Source organism: Macrotis lagotis, chromosome 4 (genome assembly GCF_037893015.1).
Source record: "Macrotis lagotis isolate mMagLag1 chromosome 4, bilby.v1.9.chrom.fasta, whole genome shotgun sequence".
Classification (NCBI taxonomy): Eukaryota; Metazoa; Chordata; class Mammalia; order Peramelemorphia; family Peramelidae; genus Macrotis; species Macrotis lagotis.
In genome coordinates, this window is record NC_133661.1 from 174,057,961 (window position 1) to 174,064,467 (window position 6,507).

The window sequence follows — 6,507 nt, forward strand, 5'->3', positions numbered from 1 at the left end:
GTCAAATGTCTGAGGGTCATATTTGAAGTCTGATCCTTTTGACTTCAGAACTAGTGCTCTATCCACTGGACTATCTACTTGCCCCATGTTCATTTTTAAAATTTTTTTATTTATTTAAGACTTGCTCAAAGTCACACAGCTAGGCAATTATTAAGTGTCTGAGGCCAGATTTGAACTCAGATACTCCTGACTGCAGGCCCAGTGCTCTATCCACTGCGCCACCTAGCTGCCCCTTTATGTTCATTTTTAAAATAAAATTTTGAGTTCCAAATTTTCTCTCTTCTTCCTCCCTAAGACAGCAAACAATTTGATATAGGTTATATATGTGCAATCATTTAACATTCTTTTTTCAAAATATTGAGTTCCAAATTTTCTTCTTCCCTCCCTCCTCTCCCAGTTCCTTAAAAAGCTGAGAATTTTAAATAGGATATATATATATATATATATATATATATATATATATATATATATATATACAATCATGTAAAACAATTTCCATATCAGTCATGTCGTGAAAGAAGAAACAGAGCAAAAAAAAGTACAAAAAAGGATTAAGGAAAAGAATATGTTTTGATCTGCATTCAGACTCCATCAGTAGAACTAATTTTCTTCTTTCCACCCCTCAAACCCTCTCCTCTTCTGAGAATTCCTTATTATTGTTAAAAGTGCCATTCCCAAGACTCAAAATCTAGGAGTAATCCTTGCCATCTTACTCTCTTTCACCCTCCTATATATATATATATATATATATATATATATATATATATATATATATCCAGTTTATTGCCAAATCCCATGTTTCTCCCTTTGCAACATCCTATATATTCTCTTCTTCCTCTGTTGCGGCTGCCATCTTGGAATGGTCCCTCATCATTTTATGCATAAATTATTGCACTATTGCTTGTTGGATGGCCTCCCTGACTCAAGTCTCTGCCCATCCCAGTTATCCTCCATTCAGCTGCCAAAGTGATCTTAAAGTGCAGATTTGACCTTTTTCACTTTCTTGCTCAATAAATTCCAATGGTTTCCTATTATCTCCAGGATCAAATTAAAATTATCTAAATGTAAAATTTGGCTTTCAAAGCCCTTCCTACCTGCTGAATCTTCTACATTTTACTCCTTTCCATGTAGTTCTAGGATCTAGCAACTCTGACTTTCTTGCCTTTTCTCAGTTGTGAAACTCCATCTTCCAAGTCTCCATCTTTCCCTTCATATCTAGAAAGTGCTCCCTTGTGGCCTCTTGGCTTCCTTTAATCTTCCTTAAATCTCACATTCTTCAGGAGGCCTTTCCTGGTTTCCTCCCAGTGCCTTTCCTCTGACCTCCAATTTTCCCTGTATGTATCTTGTATGCACAAAATGGTTTGCATGTTGTCTTTCCTGTTGGCATATCAGCTCCTTGAGAGTAAGAACTATTTTTACCTTTCTTTGTATCCCTGATGATTAGTAACATGACTGATACAAAGTGTTTAATAAATGATTGTTGACTGATGTATTATCTGTATGATCCTGGTTAAGTCACTTAACATTTATATTATACTTGTTTCCTCATTTATAAAGGGGCTAGATTTAATAGCCCCTAGGTTTCCCTCTAAAATCTGTAATTTTACTCTTAGGGTTATCTTGCTAACAAGCTCTCCCAGTGGGAGGGTTTTTTCCCCCTATAGGAGAGGTATGCAGGTGTAGTACTGAGTCAGAGTGGGAGGGGACTGGGAGAGCAAAATGGTAGGAAGCCAGATGGCTGAGGAGGAAGAACTGGAGGGAGGGGAACTGTTTGGAAGAGTACAATACTATATAGCAATTAAAATAAACACAATACTAAGTATTTGCCAAACAACCTCCAGTAAACAGCACTAAAAATATATAGCATTCAGGTATGACATAGTCTTTATCCTCCAGGAGTTTATGGTGGAGAAGTGACACTTGGCAAGGACTAAAGTCTGGGGAGTCCCTCATGGTTTCCTGGCTTCTTCAACACTCAGTTTAAATCTCACATTGTTCAGGAGGTCTGAAGAGGAGACCTCTACAAAAGAGGAAGAGAGAGGAGCCAGAGCATAGCCAGGGTTCAAAATCCCTCAGCGTATGAGTCCTGAAGCACTCTCCTAAGTTGGACCTTTTGGTGTCTCAACTAAAAGGTCCCCATTGTGATGACTGGGCTGCTATATGACCATGTGGTATAAACCATTCCTGCTTAAGACTCCATTCAATTTGACTCGATTCCCAGTGATGCAGTTGCATATAATGATATGCTCAATAAACTAAGAGCCAGGTTATTTCTTTGGTTTGAGTTTAGCTCCTCCTTGAGATACCAACAGACCACAGGCAAAACTTGCAAAATTGTTAAATGCTAATCTAGTGGTGGGCAGAGGGGCAGTCAAGGGATCTGGTTCTAATTCTACCTCTGATGCTTACTTCCAGTATGACCTTGGCCAAGCCACTGTCCTTAAGCCTCACTTTCCTTATCTGTAAAACAAAATGATGAATGATAGAGCCCTTTCCAGCCCTAGATGAGAGGGGTTGAGTTTCAAGGGATGCCAAAGACACCCAGGCTTTCTTGCACTTTCTCCCATAGTGTCTTGCAATATCAGTTATTACAAAATTGCTACTGCTAACATTGAGCTGAAGCTTTCCAGTATTCACAAGGAGTAGAGTTGAAAGTAGGATCCAAGGATCCATTGAATCATAAAACTAGAGCTGGAAAGAACCTCATAGGTGGTCTGGTCCATCATTTTAGAGATGAGGAAACTGGGGCTCTTGAGAAGTGAAATGACATACCCAAGGTCAAACAGGTAGCAAGTGACAGAAGTATAATTTGATAGAAATTTTCCTTGTCTAAATCCAGTGCTCTTTGCTCTCTATACCACACTCCCTCTGATCATTCTTAGGACCATGCTTAGTATTCAAGTACAGACTGGTATGGAGTTAATTGTTCCTCTGGCAACATCTCCTTGATAACCTCCGGTCATTTTCCCTTGCCTGATCAATGCCTCATGTGAATGAGGTAGGAAACAAGGCAACTTCTCAGTACTCTGGAAAAGGGACATCCCACTCAGACTCTACAAAGCATGACATTAATGGTGATGACCCTTTCCAAGCCAAGATAGCAATGAAGCTCCAGAACATGAGAGGATGCAAAGAAATTGCTTTGTAATGTTGGGTGTGGCTACCATAAATTATTTTTGGAACCAAGAATCTTTCTCAGACAGGGGAATTGAGTAGGATAGGGTTTCTTTTTGTTTGTTTTTTGTTTTTGAGAGTTGGTAGTCCAACATTTCCCAGCACATCCTTGGCTCAAAGAGACCTTGAAGCCAGTCTTCCTCCTCAACTAAAATTTCATGGTAGAACTCAGGTCCAACTCTTTCATTTTACAAGGGAAGAAACTGAGAGCAAGATCATCATTCAGTTTGAGGCAGTGAATAATGTTGGAATTATTACCATCTGAGTTCCAATCCTGCATCAGAGGATTACTAGTAGTTTTCCCTTAAATTGTTTACACTCAGTTTCCTCATCTGTATAATGAGAATAATAATAGCATCTACTTCCCAGAATTAAATGAGGTGACACTTTGTAAGCGTTAAAATGCTATATAAATACAATAAATATAGAAATTGTATTCTTAGCTTTATTATTAAATTGAGGCTGAACTGTCAGAGTTAAAAGGTAACCAGACCTCCTTAGAATCAGAGTAACAGAGATGGAAAGGTCCTTGGAAACTAACTTATTCACCCCTTTTATTTTAGACACAGAAACAGAGAACCAGAGTTTGTGTTAGGATCCCAATATTACTCCATCATTGAGGTGGTTAAATTTGATCTTTCATTGGAGAACTGAGACATTGGCCCTCCTAGAACAGTGTTTTTGATTTAGCAGAGTCAAAGTTGGAAAGATGGTAGTGGTAGTGAAGAGCTTCAGTCTTCTCAAGAGTACCATGGACTGAAACTCCTCCACCCTGAGTTCTTTGCTAGAGAAATTTTGAACAGCTTCAAAGGAAAAGTTTCAAGTCCCCATAATGATTGCAGAATTGTCCCAAGAAAGGCAAGGTCCCAGGGCCAGTTAGGCTGCATAGTGGATAGAGCACTGGCCCTAGAATCAGGAGAATCTGAGTTCAAATTCAACCTCAGACACTTAATACTTATTTAGCTGTGTCACTTAACCCCATTGCTTTGCAAAAACCAAAAAAAAAAAAAAAGGCAAGCTCCTACAAGGGTTGAAGTACTTCCCTGGTCTTACCTTTCCTGAAGGATAACCTTTCCCAGAGTTTAATTATGAATAGCATCTGAAAGGCAGGATACTCTGCTTTCTTGTGTGCTGATGGTTTCCAGGTAGTCCACCATGCTATTTTTTGGATGGTATGATAAGTGTAAGACAGCCCCTGAAGATACATTGTTGGTAGTGAGAGATTGGGCCGAGGTCTTCCTCCTCACCCAAAAGCTAAGTCAGGGCTTAGGTCCTGCCTGGTTCCCAAAGGTAGGGAGCATAGGGGCTATAAAATTCTGGAGTCAAGAAGACATAAGTTTGAGTACTGTTTTAGCTATTTACTAGCTATGTGATCATGGACAAGTCACGTTATCTTATTTTGACCTCAATTTGCTCACCTATAAGATATAGGTGATAATAATAATACCTATCTTACAGGGTTGTTGGGGGAGACCAAATGCTTTCCAAATCTCAAATCCCCATATAAATTTTTGTAGTTGTTCAGTTATTTTTTTAGGCAAGTCCAAATTCTTCATTACCCAGTTTGGGGTTTTATTGGCAAAGTTGTGGTTTGCAATTCCCTTTTCCAACTAATTTTGCAGAAGAGGAAACTGAGGCAAATTAGGTTTGACTTGCCCAAGGTCACACAGTTAGTGAGTATCTGAGGTCAGAGCTGAACTCAGGAAATTGCATCTCCCTGACTCCAAACCCAGCACTTTATCCATTGTGCCTACCTAGGTGCTACTAATAAATAATTAATTAATTATCTCCCTGGCCCAAAGATTTTTGAGTTGCTTTTTCCTATGTGGAAGACAACATTTCAGAGTAAATGGAGCACTGGACTTTGAGCTAGGAGACCAGATTTCAAATTCCAGTTCTGTCCACTTATTATCTGAGAATGGGCAGGTTTCTCTCTGAGGTTCAGTTTCTTCGTCTGTGAAAAGGTGACAAGACAGCAAATATTTATTAAGGACCTATTTTGTATGTGCCAGGCACTTTGTTAGTCCCTAAGCTCTAATGGGGTAGGCACCATGTTTATCATATACACATACACATAATACTATGTTGCATGTATAAATTATTATATTACTATATCTATGTAAAGTATATTTAAACATAATGTATGTATATATGTGTATAAACTAACTACAAAATACATGCAAAACAGATATCATGTGTAACTTTGGGAATGGTGAAAAAGATAGCTGAAAGGTACTAGAAAAGATCTCACATAGAAGATATTGTTTGAACTGAGTCTTATAGGAAATCAGAGGTTCTAAGAGATAGAAGTGAGGATGGAGTACATTTCAGAAATGAGAGGAGGGGCAGAGGGAGTAGAAGAGATAGGGCAGTCATTATAAATGCAGGTGCCATGTTTTAAATGAAGTCCAATATAAAATTGACTCTCATTCAGAATTAAGGAAATTGGCAACTGGCAAGTGTTATAGCATCCCCATGCTTCTCCCTGGAGCTTTGTGGAGATTTCTTTTAAAAAAATTCTTTTTTCTTATTATTGTGAACTTGGCAAATAGCAACAAATATTATTTTCATATATAAAGAGGAAGCTATGAATCTATCACATGAAATTTTTAATATATACTTTTATATAAATATATAAACATCTATATATGCAATGTATATAAATGTATAAATATTTATGTATAGATTTTTTATATTTATACATAGATATTTATGCTATAATAATGCTGTAGTTCCCAGACTCCCTTTGTCAATTTTTCTAAACTCTTTTCTGATCTTCTCTGCATTTAAAAATATTTCATTGACACTTTTTTTTAACATCACTACTCTCTCTCACAGCTAGAATTTTCTTCCTGTGCTCCCCTGCAAAGTCTTTCCTTATAACAAATTAATATAGTCAAACAAAACAAATTTGTACTGTATTGGCAGTATCTGAAAAATGTATACTTTGTTCTGCTCCTTTAGTCCATCAATTAGATTAGATAGATAGTTTTTGAGCTCCTTTCTAATTCTATGACCCCATGATCCTATTATTTACAGAGAGAGATGGGAAGTATGAGTCATTCATGGGCTTCTGGAATCATTGCATTGATCATATTTATTAAATTTTCTTTTATAATATTGTAGACTTTATATTTCTCTTACTACTAGTTATTTGGAGCAATTTAAAAACCATGATGATTAATGGGCTCTTCTATGACTCTACCAATAGTCTTGATGTTGTCTTGGCTTTCCTTGGATATCATATGATTGGGGATTCATGATTACCTCTCAGCAGTACAGGTCACCTCCACTTGTTCATAAAAATATCCTAACTTCTTCTTGTGCTATTCC